The 17,040-nt window shown below is 47.6% G+C and overlaps 4 non-coding genes across 4 annotated transcripts; all 4 read right to left on the bottom strand.

Moving 5' to 3' along the window:
- Positions 1–5,043: 5,043 nt before the first annotated feature.
- Positions 5,044–5,115, bottom strand: trnad-guc (transfer RNA aspartic acid (anticodon GUC)). Its single transcript has one exon. It is a non-coding gene; the product is annotated as a tRNA-Asp (tRNA).
- A 3,255-nt stretch (positions 5,116–8,370) lies between these two features.
- trnad-guc (transfer RNA aspartic acid (anticodon GUC)) lies at positions 8,371–8,442 on the bottom strand. Its single transcript has one exon. It is a non-coding gene; the product is annotated as a tRNA-Asp (tRNA).
- Positions 8,443–11,696: 3,254 nt separating this feature from the next.
- On the bottom strand, positions 11,697–11,768 carry trnad-guc (transfer RNA aspartic acid (anticodon GUC)). The gene has a single exon. It is a non-coding gene; the product is annotated as a tRNA-Asp (tRNA).
- Positions 11,769–13,360: 1,592 nt separating this feature from the next.
- trnad-guc (transfer RNA aspartic acid (anticodon GUC)) lies at positions 13,361–13,432 on the bottom strand. The gene has a single exon. It is a non-coding gene; the product is annotated as a tRNA-Asp (tRNA).
- Between the last annotated feature and the right edge of the window lie 3,608 nt (positions 13,433–17,040).

The raw sequence follows: 17,040 nt of genomic DNA, 5'->3' as shown, positions 1-17,040 counted from the left end.
TCAAAACGTTTCCCCTAACAGCTCTCGGGTGGCCTCAGCAAGGCTCACGCCTCCCCGTCGGTGAATTGAACCCCGCTCTCCCAAATGGCAGGCGGGGACACTCACCACTACACTAACAAGGAAGCACACAGAAAATCTTCCTACAGTTTGCCAGAGATTGCCAGCCACCTTTGGGCTTCAGAGATGTTGTGTCAGCTTGGAGGGGGCACGTTTCCATCACCATTTAGGCTTCTACTTTGGAGCCAGGCAGCCGACGCAGTACCACCGCTAAAGCTCTTGACTCAATCAATTCAATTTTATCCCTCATCCCACATCATTGATGTTACATCGCACAGTGATTTGCCTCCTCTCTGTGATGGCATACATTCAACACTTTCATCCAGTTCAGTCCTGTGACAGCTGCAGAGATCTGGACGGCGGATTCGCACTTTTGCGGGCTTGATATTGCACATCATCGGCCACTACAGGCAAGCAGGAAACGCATATGGTTTTTTTTTGCTTGTTTGCTTGTTTCTTTCTTTCTTTCTTTACTTGTTTGTTTTTCTCTCTTTTCCTGGCTTTGCAACAGAAGCAAGCACGATATGCAAAATACTTGGAGTTCAATGTTTTGGCCCACGCTGCATTATTCTTTTCCCCTTTCCCGACACCACACTTTAGAAAGAAATCCTTCGTGTGGGTATCGAGAAGGATTGGCACCATGGGCTCGCCGTGGATGACTTCAGGAACACGGTGTGCAAAAGTGCAAGGTGGGCGTTGTTCTCTCGTGCTCACGGAAGTTTTGATCTTGGTGTTCCAAACAAGGACTGTTTTGAGCGAGAAAGCTTTTTTGTGGCAGGAGGGAAGGGTTAACCAGAGGACAAGAAGATAAGGTGATTCGCATTCGAAGCAGACGTACAAGGAAAGAAGGATTAGTTTAGGCAGCATGTTGTTGTGTGAGCTGACTGAAAGTCGTGTGCTTTCAGATTGAATGTTAACATTCAAGAGAGAATGGCAGGATTTTGCAAGGGAATTAAAAAAAAAATCAGGGCCGAGGGCTGATCACTCGAATACGTTGAGTAGCTCTTGCAAAGGGATCGCACAGGCTATGTGTATTGGGCATGTAGCATTCCCAACACTTTCTTCAGTGCCTCTGAGCACCTTGTCTCGTTGCGCTTGTTACTGAGCCATTCGAGGTTATTAACCTTTGCCACCTTTCACTTCTTTCCGTCCAGGTGGCCCTTGCTGAAGTTTGATGGCGTACAAGGTGTGTGACCTTCCTCCTCAGATTGTCTATCTGCCTTGAACAGGTGGTGGTGTGTGGCTGCTAGAGGGTCATTTTGCTGTCAGACTATGAACGCAATGGTGTTGCTGCCGCGTGAAAGATGTAGTGAAATGTGTTGCGTCGTGGCTTATAAAGCATGTTGGTTGTAGAAAGCGTCGCGGTTTAATGAAGCAATGGAATGTGCCAAGGAAAATGTGTTTAGTGCATTTTGAATGAGCCGCTTTGAGAATGCAAAGAAGAGAAAGTGGCCAGTCTGATGAGTAAAGAGCGGATGTTGTGCGGTGATTGTGATAGGCGGATGTGTGGAACATGTTTGCTGTTGATAGTTTTGATAAAACGGTTGGCGGGCCGCGAACGTGTTGTGGATGAGAGTCTCCATGCGGCAGTGCAAAGCGATTTGGAATTCAAAACGTTTCCCCTAACAGCTCTCGGGTGGCCTCAGCAAGGCTCACGCCTCCCCGTCGGTGAATTGAACCCCGCTCTCCCAAATGGCAGGCGGGGACACTCACCACTATACTAACAAGGAAGCACACAGAAAATCTTCCTACAGTTTGCCAGAGATTGCCAGCCACTTTGGGCTTCAGAGATGTTGTGTCAGCTTGGAGGGGGCACGTTTCCATCACCATTTAGGCTTCTACTTTGGAGCCAGGCAGCCGACGCAGTACCACCGCTAAAGCTCTTGACTCAATCAATTCAATTTTATCCCTCATCCCACATCATTGATGTTACATCGCACAGTGATTTGCCTCCTCTCTGTGATGGCATACATTCAACACTTTCATCCAGTTCAGTCCTGTGATAGCTGCAGAGATCTGGACGGCGGATTCGCACTTTTGCGGGCTTGATATTGCACATCATCGGCCACTACAGGCAAGCAGGAAACGCATATGGTTTTTTTTTGCTTGTTTGCTTGTTTCTTTCTTTCTTTCTTTACTTGTTTGTTTTTCTCTCTTTTCCTGGCTTTGCAACAGAAGCAAGCACGATATGCAAAATACTTGGAGTTCAATGTTTTGGCCCACGCTGCATTATTCTTTTCCCCTTTCCCGACACCACACTTTAGAAAGAAATCCTTCGTGTGGGTATCGAGAAGGATTGGCACCATGGGCTCGCCGTGGATGACTTCAGGTACACGGTGTGCAAAAGTGCAAGGTGGGCGTTGTTCTCTCGTGCTCACGGAAGTTTTGATCTTGGTGTTCCAAACAAGGACTGTTTTGAGCGAGAAAGCTTTTTTGTGGCAGGAGGGAAGGGTTAACCAGAGGACAAGAAGATAAGGTGATTCGCATTCGAAGCAGACGTACAAGGAAAGAAGGATTAGTTTAGGCAGCATGTTGTTGTGTGAGCTGACTGAAAGTCGTGTGCTTTCAGATTGAATGTTAACATTCAAGAGAGAATGGCAGGATGCTGCAAGGGAATTAAAAAAAAAATCAGGGCCGAGGGCTGATCACTCGAATACGTTGAGTAGCTCTTGCAAAGGGATCGCACAGGCTATGTGTATTGGGCATGTAGCATTCCCAACACTTTCTTCAGTGCCTCTGAGCACCTTGTCTCGTTGCGCTTGTTACTGAGCCATTCGAGGTTATTAACCTTTGCCACCTTTCACTTCTTTCCGTCCAGGTGGCCCTTGCTGAAGTTTGATGGCGTACAAGGTGTGTGACCTTCCTCCTCAGATTGTCTATCTGCCTTGAACAGGTGGTGGTGTGTGGCTGCTAGAGGGCTATTTTGCTGTCAGACTATGAACGCAATGGTGTTGCTGCCGCGTGAAAGATGTAGTGAAATGTGTTGCGTCGTGGCTTATAAAGCATGTTGGTTGTAGAAAGCGTCGCGGTTTAATGAAGCAATGAAATGTGCCAAGGAAAATGTGTTTAGTGCATTTTGAATGAGCCGCTTTGTGAATGCAAAGAAGAGAAAGTGGCCAGTCTGATGAGTAAAGAGCGGATGTTGTGCGGTGATTGTGATAGGCGGATGTGTGGAACATGTTTGCTGTTGATAGTTTTGATAAGACGGGTGGGGGGCCAAGTACGTGTTGTGGATGAGATTCTCCATGCGGCAGTGCAAAGCGACTTGGAATTCAGAAAGTTTCCCCTGACTGCTCTCGGGTGGCCTCAGCAAGGCTCACGCCTCCCCATTGGGGAATTGAACCCCCGTCGCCCGCGTGGCAGGCGGAGACACTCACCACTATACTAACGAGGAGGCACACAGAAAGGCTTCCTACAGTTTGCCAGAGATTGCCAGCCACCTTTGGGCTTCAGAGATGTTGTGTCAGCTTGGAGGGGGCACGTTTCCATCACCATTTAGGCTTCTACTTTGGAGCCAGGCAGCCGACGCAGTACCACCGCTAAAGCTCTTGACTCAATCAATTCAATTTTATCCCTCATCCCACATCATTGATGTTACATCGCACAGTGATTTGCCTCCTCTCTGTGATGGCATACATTCAACACTTTCATCCAGTTCAGTCCTGTGACAGCTGCAGAGATCTGGACGGCGGATTCGCACTTTTGCGGGCTTGATATTGCACATCATCGGCCACCGCAGGCAAGCAGGAAACGCATATGGTTTTTTTTTGCTTGTTTGCTTGTTTGTTTCTTTCTTTCTTTACTTGTTTGTTTTTCTCTCTTTTCCTGGCTTTGCAACAGAAGCAAGCACGATATGCAAAATATTTGGAGTTCAATGTTTTGGCCCACGCTGCATTATTCTTTTCCCCTTTCCCGACACCACACTTTAGAAAGAAATCCTTCGTGTGGGTATCGAGAAGGATTGGCACCATGGGCTCGCCGTGGATGACTTCAGGGACACGGTGTGCAAAAGTGCAAGGTGGGCGTTGTTCTCTCGTGCTCACAGAAGTTTTGATCTTGGTGTTCCAAACAAGGACTGTTTTGAGCGAGAAAGCTTTTTTGTGGCAGGAGGGAAGGGTTAACCAGAGGACAAGAAGATAAGGTGATTCGCATTCGAAGCAGACGTACAAGGAAAGAAGGATTAGTTTAGGCAGCATGTTGTTGTGTGAGCTGACTGAAAGTCGTGTGCTTTCAGATTGAATGTTAACATTCAAGAGAGAATGGCAGGATGCTGCAAAGGAATTAAAAAAAAATCAGGGCCGAGGGCTGATCACTCGAATACGTTGAGTAGCTCTTGCAAAGGGATCGCACAGGCTATGTGTATTGGGCATGTAGCATTCCCAACACTTTCTTCAGTGCCTCTGAGCACCTTGTCTCGTTGCGCTTGTTACTGAGCCATTCGAGGTTATTAACCTTTGCCACCTTTCACTTCTTTCCGTCCAGGTGGCCCTTGCTGAAGTTTGATGGCGTACAAGGTGTGTGACCTTCCTCCTCAGATTGTCTATCTGCCTTGAACAGGTGGTGGTGTGTGGCTGCTAGAGGGTCATTTTGCTGTCAGACTATGAGCGCAATGGTGTTGCTGCCGCGTGAAAGATGTAGTGAAATGCGTTGCGTCGTGGCTTATAAAGCATGTTGATTGTAGAAAGCGTCGCGGTTTAATGAAGCAATGAAATGTGCCAAGGAAAATGTGTTTAGTGCATTTTGAATGAGCCGCTTTGAGAATGCAAAGAAGAGAAAGTGGCCAGTCTGATGAGTAAAGAGCGGATGTTGTGCGGTGATTGTGATAGGCGGATGTGTGGAACATGTTTGCTGTTGATAGTTTTGATAAAACGGGTGGCGGGCCGCGTACGTGTTGTGGATGAGAGTCTCCATGCGGCAGTGCAAAGCGATTTGGAATTCAAAAAGTTTCCCCTAACAGATCTCGGGTGGCCTCAGCAACGCACACGCCTCCCCGTCGGGGAATTGAACCCCGATCTCCCGCGAGACAGGCGGGGATACTCACCACTATACTAACGAGGAAGCACACAGAAGGTCTTCCTACAGTTTGCCAGAGATTGCCAGCCAACTTTGGGCTTCAGAGATGTTGTGTCAGCTTGGAGGGGGCACGTTTCCATCACCGTTTAGGCTTCTACTTTGGAGCCAGGCAGCCGACGCAGTACCACCGCTAAAGCTCTTGACTCAATCAATTCAATTTTATCCCTCATCCCACATCATTGATGTTACAGCGCACAGTGATTTGCCTCCTCTCTGTGATGGCATACATTCAACACTTTCATCCAGTTCAGTCCTGTGACAGCTGCAGAGATCTGGACGGCGGATTCGCACTTTTGCGGGCTTGATATTGCACATCATCGGCCACTGCAGGCAAGCAGGAAACGCATATGGTTTTTTTTTGCTTGTTTGCTTGTTTGTTTCTTTCTTTCTTTCCTTGTTTGTTTTTCTCTCTTTTCCTGGCTTTGCAACAGAAGCAAGCACGATATGCCAAAATATTTGGAGTTCAATGTTTTGGCCCACGCTGCATTATTCTTTTCCACTTTCCCGACACCACACTTTAGAAAGAAATCCTTCGTGTGGGTATCGAGAAGGATTGGCACCATGGGCTCGCCGTGGATGACTTCAGGTACACGGTATGCAAAAGTGCAAGATGGGCGTTGTTCTATCGTGCTCACAGAAGTTTTGATCTTGGTGTTCCAAACAAGGACTGTTTTGAGCGAGAAAGCTTTTTTGTAGCAGGAGGGAAGGGTCAACCAGAGGACAAGAAGATAAGGTGATTCGCATTCGAAGCAGACGTACAAGGAAAGAAGGATTAGTTTAGGCAGCATGTTGTTGTGTGAGCTTACTGAAAGTCGTGTGCTTTCAGATTGAATGTTAACATTCAAGAGAGAATGGCAGGATGCTGCAAGGGAATTTTAAAAAATCAGGGCCGAGGGCTGATCACTCGAATACGTTGAGTAGCTCTTGCAAAGGGATCGCACAGGCTATGTGTATTGGGCATGTCGCATTCCCAACACTTTCTTCAGTGCCTCTGAGCACCTTGTCTCGTTGCGCTTGTTACTGAGCCATTCGAGGTTATTAACCTTTGCCACCTTTCACTTCTTTCCGTCCAGGTGGCCCTTGCTGAAGTTCGATGGCGTACAAGGTGTGTGACCTTCCTCCTCAGATTGTCTATCTGCCTTGAACAGGTGGTGGTGTGTGGCTGCTAGAGGGTCATTTTGCTGTCAGACTATGAACGCAATGGTGTTGCTGCCGCGTGAAAGATGTAGTGAAATGTGTTGCGTCGTGGCTTATAAAGCATGTTGGTTGTAGAAAGCGTCGCGGTTTAATGAAGCAATGAAATGTGCCAAGGAAAATGTGTTTAGTGCATTTTGAATGAGCCGCTTTGTGAATGCAAAGAAGAGAAAGTGGCCAGTCTGATGAGTCAAGAGCGGATGTTGTGCGGTGATTGTGATAGGCGGATGTGTGGAACATGTTTGCTGTTGATAGTTTTGATAAAACGGGTGGCGGGCCGCGTACGTGTTGTGGATGAGAGTCTCCATGCGGCAGTGCAAAGCGATTTGGAATTCAAAAAGTTTTCTCTTTCCGCTCTCGGGTGGCCTCAGCAACGCTCACGCCTCCCCGTCGGGGAATTAAACCCCGGTCTCCCGCGTGACAGGCGGGGATACTCACCACTCTGCTAACGAGGAAGCACATGGATCCTCTTCCTCCAGTTTTCCAGAGATTGCCAGCCACCTTTGGGCTTCATAGATGTTGTGTCAGCTTGCAGGGGGGCACGTTTCCATCACCATTTAGGCTTCTACTTTGGAGCCAGGCAGCCGACGCAGTACCACCGCTAAAGCTCTTGACTCAATCAATTAAATTTTATCCCTCATCCCACATCATTGATGTTACATCGCACAGTGATTTGCCTCCTCTCTGTGATGGCATACATTCAACACTTTCATCCAGTTCAGTACTGTGACAGCTGCAGAGATCTGGACGGCGGATTCGCACTTTTGCGGGCTTGATATTGCACATCATCGGCCACTACAGGCAAGCAGGAAACGCATATGGTTTTTTTTGCTTGTTTGTTTGTTTGTTTCTTTCTTTCTTTACTTGTTTGTTTTTCTCTCTTTTCCTGGCTTTGCAACAGAAGCAAGCACGATATGCAAAATACTTGGAGTTCAATGTTTTGGCCCACGCTGCATTATTCCTTTCCCCTTTCCCGACACCACACTTTAGAAAGAAATCCTTCGTGTGGGTATCGAGAAGGATTGGCACCATGGGCTCGCCGTGGATGAGTTCAGGTACACGGTGTGCAAAAGTGCAAGATGGGCGTTGCTCTCTCGTGCTCACAGATGTTTTGATCTTGGTGTTCCAAACAAGGACTGTTTTGAGCGAGAAAGCTTTTTTGTGGCAGGAGGGAAGGGTTAACCAGAGGACAAGAAGATAAGGTGATTCGCATTCGAAGCAGACGTACAAGGAAAGAAGGATTAGTTTAGGCAGCATGTTGTTGTGTGAGCTGACTGAAAGTCGTGTGCTTTCAGATTGAATGTTAACATTCAAGAGAGAATGGCAGGATGCTGCAAGGGAATTTAAAAAAATCAGGGCCGTGGGCTGATCACTCGAATACGTTGAGTAGCTCTTGCAAAGGGATCGCACAGGCTATGTGTATTGGGCATGTAGCATTCCCAAAACTTTCTTCAGTGCCTCTGAGCATCTTGTCTCGTTGCGCTTGTTACTGAGCCATTCGACGTTATTAACCTTTGCCACCTTTCACTTCTTTCCGTCCAGGTGGCCCTTGCTGAAGTTTGATGGCGTACAAGGTGTGTGACCTTCCTCCTCAGATTGTCTATCTGCCTTGAACAGGTGGTGGTGTGTGGCTGCTAGAGGGCTATTTTGCTGTCAGACTATGAACGCAATGGTGTTGCTGCCGCGTGAAAGATGTAGTGAAATGTGTTGCGTCGTGGCTTATAAAGCATGTTGGTTGTAGAAAGCGTCGCGGTTTAATGAAGCAATGAAATGTGCCAAGGAAAATGTGTTTAGTGCATTTTGAATGAGCCGCTTTGTGAATGCAAAGAAGAGAAAGTGGCCAGTCTGATGAGTAAAGAGCGGATGTTGTGCGGTGATTGTGATAGGCGGATGTGTGGAACATGTTTGCTGTTGATAGTTTTGATAAAACGGGTGGTGGGCCGCGTACGTGTTGTGGATGAGAGTCTACATGCGGCAGTGCAAAGCGATTTGGAATTCAAAAGGTTTTCCCTTCCCGCTCTCGGGTGGCCTCAGCAATACTCACGCCTCCCCGTCGGGGAATTGAACCCCGGTCGCCCGCGTGACAGGCGGGGATACTCACCACTATACTAACGAGGAAGCACACAGAACGTCTTCCTACAGTTTGCCAGAGATTGCCAGCCAACTTTGGGCTTCAGAGATGTTGTGTCAGCTTGGAGGGGGCACGTTTCCATCACCGTTTAGGCTTCTACTTTGGAGCCAGGCAGCCGACGCAGTACCACCGCTAAAGCTCTTGACTCAATCAATTCAATTTTATCCCTCATCCCACATCATTGATGTTACAGCGCACAGTGATTTGCCTCCTCTCTGTGATGGCATACATTCAACACTTTCATCCAGTTCAGTCCTGTGACAGCTGCAGAGATCTGGACGGCGGATTCGCACTTTTGCGGGCTTGATATTGCACATCATCGGCCACTGCAGGCAAGCAGGAAACGCATATGGTTTTTTTTTGCTTGTTTGCTTGTTTGTTTCTTTCTTTCTTTCCTTGTTTGTTTTTCTCTCTTTTCCTGGCTTTGCAACAGAAGCAAGCACGATATGCCAAAATATTTGGAGTTCAATGTTTTGGCCCACGCTGCATTATTCTTTTCCCCTTTCCCGACACCACACTTTAGAAAGAAATCCTTCGTGTGGGTATCGAGAAGGATTGGCACCATGGGCTCGCCGTGGATGACTTCAGGTACACGGTATGCAAAAGTGCAAGATGGGCGTTGTTCTATCGTGCTCACAGAAGTTTTGATCTTGGTGTTCCAAACAAGGACTGTTTTGAGCGAGAAAGCTTTTTTGTAGCAGGAGGGAAGGGTCAACCAGAGGACAAGAAGATAAGGTGATTCGCATTCGAAGCAGACGTACAAGGAAAGAAGGATTAGTTTAGGCAGCATGTTGTTGTGTGAGCTTACTGAAAGTCGTGTGCTTTCAGATTGAATGTTAACATTCAAGAGAGAATGGCAGGATGCTGCAAGGGAATTTTAAAAAATCAGGCCGAGGGCTGATCACTCGAATACGTTGAGTAGCTCTTGCAAAGGGATCGCACAGGCTATGTGTATTGGGCATGTCGCATTCCCAACACTTTCTTCAGTGCCTCTGAGCACCTTGTCTCGTTGCGCTTGTTACTGAGCCATTCGAGGTTATTAACCTTTGCCACCTTTCACTTCTTTCCGTCCAGGTGGCCCTTGCTGAAGTTCGATGGCGTACAAGGTGTGTGACCTTCCTCCTCAGATTGTCTATCTGCCTTGAACAGGTGGTGGTGTGTGGCTGCTAGAGGGTCATTTTGCTGTCAGACTATGAACGCAATGGTGTTGCTGCCGCGTGAAAGATGTAGTGAAATGTGTTGCGTCGTGGCTTATAAAGCATGTTGGTTGTAGAAAGCGTCGCGGTTTAATGAAGCAATGAAATGTGCCAAGGAAAATGTGTTTAGTGCATTTTGAATGAGCCGCTTTGTGAATGCAAAGAAGAGAAAGTGGCCAGTCTGATGAGTAAAGAGCGGATGTTGTGCGGTGATTGTGATAGGCGGATGTGTGGAACATGTTTGCTGTTGATAGTTTTGATAAAACGGGTGGCGGGCCGCGTACGTGTTGTGGATGAGAGTCTCCATGCGGCAGTGCAAAGCGATTTGGAATTCAAAAAGTTTTCTCTTTCCGCTCTCGGGTGGCCTCAGCAACGCTCACGCCTCCCCGTCGGGGAATTAAACCCCGGTCTCCCGCGTGACAGGCGGGGATACTCACCACTCTGCTAACGAGGAAGCACATGGATCCTCTTCCTCCAGTTTTCCAGAGATTGCCAGCCACCTTTGGGCTTCATAGATGTTGTGTCAGCTTGCAGGGGGGCACGTATCCATCACCATTTAGGCTTCTACTTTGGAGCCAGGCAGCCGACGCAGTACCACCGCGAAAGCTCTTGACTCAATCAATTCAATTTTATCCCTCATCCCACATCATTGATGTTACATCGCACAGTGATTTGCCTCCTCTCTGTGATGGCATACATTCAACACTTTCATCCAGTTCAGTACTGTGACAGCTGCAGAGATCTGGACGGCGGATTCGCACTTTTGCGGGCTTGATATTGCACATCATCGGCCACTACAGGCAAGCAGGAAACGCATATGGTTTTTTTTGCTTGTTTGTTTGTTTGTTTCTTTCTTTCTTTACTTGTTTGTTTTTCTCTCTTTTCCTGGCTTTGCAACAGAAGCAAGCACGATATGCAAAATACTTGGAGTTCAATGTTTTGGCCCACGCTGCATTATTCCTTTCCCCTTTCCCGACACCACACTTTAGAAAGAAATCCTTCGTGTGGGTATCGAGAAGGATTGGCACCATGGGCTCGCCGTGGATGAGTTCAGGTACACGGTGTGCAAAAGTGCAAGATGGGCGTTGCTCTCTCGTGCTCACAGATGTTTTGATCTTGGTGTTCCAAACAAGGACTGTTTTGAGCGAGAAAGCTTTTTTGTGGCAGGAGGGAAGGGTTAACCAGAGGACAAGAAGATAAGGTGATTCGCATTCGAAGCAGACGTACAAGGAAAGAAGGATTAGTTTAGGCAGCATGTTGTTGTGTGAGCTGACTGAAAGTCGTGTGCTTTCAGATTGAATGTTAACATTCAAGAGAGAATGGCAGGATGCTGCAAGGGAATTTAAAAAAATCAGGGCCGTGGGCCGATCACTCGAATACGTTGAGTAGCTCTTGCAAAGGGATCGCACAGGCTATGTGTATTGGGCATGTAGCATTCCCAACAATTTCTTCAGTGCCTCTGAGCACCTTGTCTCGTTGCGCTTGTTACTGAGCCATTCGACGTTATTAACCTTTGCCACCTTTCACTTCTTTCCGTCCAGGTGGCCCTTGCTGAAGTTTGATGGCGTACAAGGTGTGTGACCTTCCTCCTCAGATTGTCTATCTGCCTTGAACAGGTGGTGGTGTGTGGCTGCTAGAGGGCTATTTTGCTGTCAGACTATGAACGCAATGGTGTTGCTGCCGCGTGAAAGATGTAGTGAAATGTGTTGCGTCGTGGCTTATAAAGCATGTTGGTTGTAGAAAGCGTCGCGGTTTAATGAAGCAATGAAATGTGCCAAGGAAAATGTGTTTAGTGCATTTTGAATGAGCCGCTTTGTGAATGCAAAGAAGAGAAAGTGGCCAGTCTGATGAGTAAAGAGCGGATGTTGTGCGGTGATTGTGATAGGCGGATGTGTGGAACATGTTTGCTGTTGATAGTTTTGATAAAACGGGTGGTGGGCCGCGTACGTGTTGTGGATGAGAGTCTCCATGCGGCAGTGCAAAGCGATTTGGAATTCAAAAAGTTTTCCCTTCCCGCTCTCGGGTGGCCTCAGCAATACTCACGCCTCCCCGTCGGGGAATTGAACCCCGGTCGCCCGCGTGACAGGCGGGGATACTCACCACTATACTAACGAGGAAGCACACAGAAAGGCTTCCTACAGTTTGCCAGAGATTGCCAGCCACCTTTGGGCTTCAGAGATGTTGTGTCAGCTTGGAGGGGGCACGTTTCCATCACCATTTAGGCTTCTACTTTGGAGCCAGGCAGCCGACGCAGTACCACCGCTAAAGCTCTTGACTCAATCAATTCAATTTTATCCCTCATCCCACATCATTGATGTTACATCGCACAGTGATTTGCCTCCTCTCTGTGATGGCATACATTCAACACTTTCATCCAGTTCAGTCCTGTGACAGCTGCAGAGATCTGGACGGCGGATTCGCACTTTTGCGGGCTTGATATTGCACATCATCGGCCACTGCAGGCAAGCAGGAAACGCATATGATTTTTTTTTGCTTGTTTGCTTGTTTGTTTATTTCTTTCTTTACTTGTTTGTTTTTCTCTCTTTTCCTGGCTTTGCAACAGAAGCAAGCACGATATGCAAAATACTTGGAGTTCAATGTTTTGGCCCACGCTGCATTATTCTTTTCCCCTTTCCCGACACCACACTTTAGAAAGAAATCCTTCGTGTGGGTATCGAGAAGGATTGGCACCATGGGCTCGCCGTGGATGACTTCAGGTACACGGTGTGCAAAAGTGCAAGATGGGCGTTGTTCTCTCGTGCTCACAGAAGTTTTGATCTTGGTGTTCCAAACAAGGACTGTTTTGAGCGAGAAAGCTTTCTTGTGGCAGGAGGGAAGGGTTAACCAGGGGACAAGAAGATAAGGTGATTCGCATTCGAAGCAGACGTACAAGGAAAGAAGGATTAGTTTAGGCAGCATGTTGTTGTGTGAGCTGACTGAAAGTCGTGTCCTTTCAGATTGAATGTTAACATTCAAGAGAGAATGGCAGGATGCTGCAAGGGAATTAAAAAAAAATCAGGGCCGAGGGCTGATCACTCGAATACGTTGAGTAGCTCTTTCAAAGGGATCGCACACGCTATGTGTATTGGGCATGTAGCATTCCCAACACTTTCTTCAGTGCCTCTGAGCACCTTGTCTCATTGCGCTTGTTACTGAGCCATTCAAGGTTATTGACCTTTGCCACATTTCACTTCTTTCCGTCCAGGTGGCCCTTGCTGAAGTTTGATGGCGTACAAGGTGTGTGACCTTCCTCCTCAGATTATCTATCTGCCTTGAACAGGTGGTGGTGTGTGGCTGCTAGAGGGCTATTTTGCTGTCTGACTATGAACGCAATGGTGTTGCTGCCGTGTGAAAGATGTAGTGAAATGTGTTGCGTCGTGGCTTATAAAGCATGTTGGTTGTAGAAAGCGTCGCGGTTTAATGAAGCAATGAAATGTGCCAAGGAAAATGTGTTTAGTGCGTTTTGAATGAGCCGCTTTGTGAATGCAAAGAAGAGAAAGTGGCCAGTCTGATGAGTAAAGAGCGGATGTTGTTCGGTGATTGTGATAGGCGGATGTGTGGAACATGTTTGCTGTTGATAGTTTTGATAAAACGGGTGGCGGGCCGCGCACGTGTTGTGTATGAGAGTCTCCATGCGGCAGTGCAAAGCGATTTGGAATTCAAAAAGTTTCCCCTAACAGCTCTCGGGTGGCCTCAGCAACGCTCACGCCTCCCCGTCGGGGAAATGAACCCCGGTCTCCCGCGTGACAGGCGGGGATACTCACCACTATACTAACGAGGAAGCACACAGAAAGTCTTCCTACAGTTTGCCAGAGATTGCCAGCCAACTTTGGGCTTCAGAGCTGTTGTGTCAGCTTGGAGGGGGCACGTTTCCATCACCATTTAGGCTTCTACTTTGGAGCCAGGCAGCCGACGCAGTACCACCGCTAAAGCTCTTGACTCAATCAATTCAATTTTATCCCTCATCCCACATCATTGATGTTACAGCGCACAGTGATTTGCCTCCTCTCTGTGATGGCATACATTCAACACTTTCATCCAGTTCAGTCCTGTGACAGCTGCAGAGATCTGGACGGCGGATTCGCACTTTTGCGGGCTTGATATTGCACATCATCGGCCACTGCAGGCAAGCAGGAAACGCATATGGTTTTTTTTTGCTTGTTTGCTTGTTTGTTTCTTTCTTTCTTTCCTTGTTTGTTTTTCTCTCTTTTCCTGGCTTTGCAACAGAAGCAAGCACGATATGCCAAAATATATGGAGTTCAATGTTTTGGCCCACGCTGCATTATTCTTTTCCCCTTTCCCGACACCACACTTTAGAAAGAAATCCTTCGTGTCGGTATCGAGAAGGATTGGCACCATGGGCTCGCCGTGGATGACTTCAGGTACACGGTATGCAAAAGTGCAAGATGGGCGTTGTTCTATCGTGCTCACAGACGTTTTGATCTTGGTATTCCAAACAAGGACTGTTTTGAGCGAGAAAGCTTTTTTGTAGCAGGAGGGAAGGGTCAACCAGAGGACAAGAAGATAAGGTGATTCGCATTCGAAGCAGACGTACAAGGAAAGAAGGATTAGTTTAGGCAGCATGTTGTTGTGTGAGCTGACTGAAAGTCGTGTGCTTTCAGATTGAATGTTAACATTCAAGAGAGAATGGCAGGATGCTGCAAGGGAATTTAAAAAAAAATCAGGGCCGAGGGCTGATCACTCGAATACGTTGAGTAGCTCTTGCAAAGGGATCGCACAGGCTATGTGTATTGGGCATGTCGCATTCCCAACACTTTCTTCAGTGCCTCTGAGCACCTTGTCTCGTTGCGCTTGTTACTGAGCCATTCGAGGTTATTAACCTTTGCCACCTTTCACTTCTTTCCGTCCAGGTGGCCCTTGCTGAAGTTTGATGGCGTACAAGGTGTGTGACCTTCCTCCTCAGATTGTCTATCTGCCTTGAACAGGTGGTGGTGTGTGGCTGCTAGAGGGTCATTTTGCTGTCAGACTATGAACGCAATGGTGTTGCTGCCGCGTGAAAGATGTAGTGAAATGTGTTGCGTCGTGGCTTATAAAGCATGTTGGTTGTAGAAAGCGTCGCGGTTTAATGAAGCAATGAAATGTGCCAAGGAAAATGTGTTTAGTGCATTTTGAATGAGCCGCTTTGTGAATGCAAAGAAGAGAAAGTGGCCAGTCTGATGAGTAAAGAGCGGATGTTGTGCGGTGATTGTGATAGGCGGATGTGTGGAACATGTTTGCTGTTGATAGTTTTGATAAAACGGGTGGCGGGCCGCGTACGTGTTGTGGATGAGAGTCTCCATGCGGCAATGCAAAGCGATTTGGAATTCAAAAAGTTTTCTCTTTCCGCTCTCGGGTGGCCTCAGCAACGCTCACGCCTCCCCGTCGGGGAATTAAACCCCGGTCTCACGCGTGACAGGCGGGGATACTCACCACTCTGCTAACGAGGAAGCACATGGATCCTCTTCCTCCAGTTTTCCAGAGATTGCCAGCCACCTTTGGGCTTCATAGATGTTGTGTCAGCTTGCAGGGGGGCACGTTTCCATCACCATTTAGGCTTCTACTTTGGAGCCAGGCAGCCGACGCAGTACCACCGCTAAAGCTCTTGACTCAATCAATTCAATTTTATCCCTCATCCCACATCATTGATGTTACATCGCACAGTGATTTGCCTCCTCTCTGTGATGGCATACATTCAACACTTTCATCCAGTTCAGTACTGTGACAGCTGCAGAGATCTGGACGGCGGATTCGCACTTTTGCGGGCTTGACATTGCACATCATCGGCCACTACAGGCAAGCAGGAAACGCATATGGTTTTTTTTGCTTGTTTGTTTGTTTGTTTCTTTCTTTCTTTACTTGTTTGTTTTTCTCTCTTTTCCTGGCTTTGCAACAGAAGCAAGCACGATATGCAAAATACTTGGAGTTCAATGTTTTGGCCCACGCTGCATTATTCTTTTCCCCTTTCCCGACACCACACTTTAGAAAGAAATCCTTCGTGTGGGTATCGAGAAGGATTGGCACCATGGGCTCGCCGTGGATGACTTCAGGTGCACGGTGTGCAAAAGTGCAAGATGGGCGTTGTTCTCTCGTGCTCACAGATGTTTTGATCTTGGTGTTCCAAACAAGGACTGTTTTGAGCGAGAAAGCTTTTTTGTGGCAGGAGGGAAGGGTTAACCAGAGGAAAAGAAGATAAGGTGATTCGCATTCGAAGCAGACGTACAAGGAAAGAAGGATTAGTTTAGGCAGCATGTTGTTGTGTGAGCTGACTGAAAGTCGTGTGCTTTCAGATTGAATGTTAACATTCAAGAGAGAATGGCAGGATGCTGCAAGGGAATTTAAAAAAATCAGGGCCGAGGGCTGATCACTCGAATACATTGAGTAGCTCTTGCAAAGGGATCGCACAGGCTATGTGTATTGGGCATGTAGCATTCCCAAAACTTTCTTCAGTGCCTCTGAGCACATTGTCTCGTTGCGCTTGTTACTGAGCCATTCGAGGTTATTAACCTTTGCCACCTTTCACTTCTTTCCGTCCAGGTGGCCCTTGCTGAAGTTTGATGGCGTACAAGGTGTGTGACCTTCCTCCTCAGATTGTCTATCTGCCTTGAACAGGTGGTGGTGTGTGGCTGCTAGAGGGCTATTTTGCTGTCAGACTATCAACGCAATGGTGTTGCTGCCGCGTGAAAGATGTAGTGAAATGTGTTGCGTCATGGCTTATAAAGCATGTTGGTTGTAGAAAGCGTCGCGGTTTAATGAAGCAATGAAATGTGCCAAGGAAAATGTGTTTAGTGCATTTTGAATGAGCCGCTCTGTGAATGCAAAGAAGAGAAAGTGGCCAGTCTGATGATGAAAGAGCGGATGTTGTGCGGTGATTGTGATAGGCGGATGTGTGGAACATGTTTGCTGTTGATCGTTTTGATAAAACGGGTGGCGGGCCGCGTACGTGTTGTGGATGAGAGTCTCCATGCGGCAGTGCAAAGCGATTTGGAATTCAAAAAGTTTCCCCTAACAGCTCTCGGGTGGCCTCAGCAACGCTCACGCCTCCCCGTCATGGAATTGAACAGCGGTCCCCCGCGTGACAGACGGGGATACTCACCACTATATTAACGAGGAAGCACACAGAAAGACTTCCGACAGTTTTCCAGAGATTGCCAGCCACCTTTGGGCTTCAGAGATGTTGTGTCAGCTTGGAGGGGGCACGTTTCCATCACCATTTAGGCTTCTACTTTGGAGCCAGGCAGCCGACGCAGTACCACCGCTAAAGCTCTGGACTCAATCAATTCAATTTTATCCCTCATCCCACATCATTGATGTTACATCGCACAGTGATTTGCCTCCTCTCTGTGATGGCATACATTCAACACTTTCATCCAGTTCAGTCCTGTGACAGCT

Source organism: Heterodontus francisci, chromosome 34 (genome assembly GCF_036365525.1).
Source record: "Heterodontus francisci isolate sHetFra1 chromosome 34, sHetFra1.hap1, whole genome shotgun sequence".
NCBI lineage: Eukaryota > Metazoa > Chordata > Chondrichthyes > Heterodontiformes > Heterodontidae > Heterodontus > Heterodontus francisci.
Note: the sequence above shows the minus strand (reverse complement) of the source record. Positions and strands in the feature narration are given on the sequence as shown.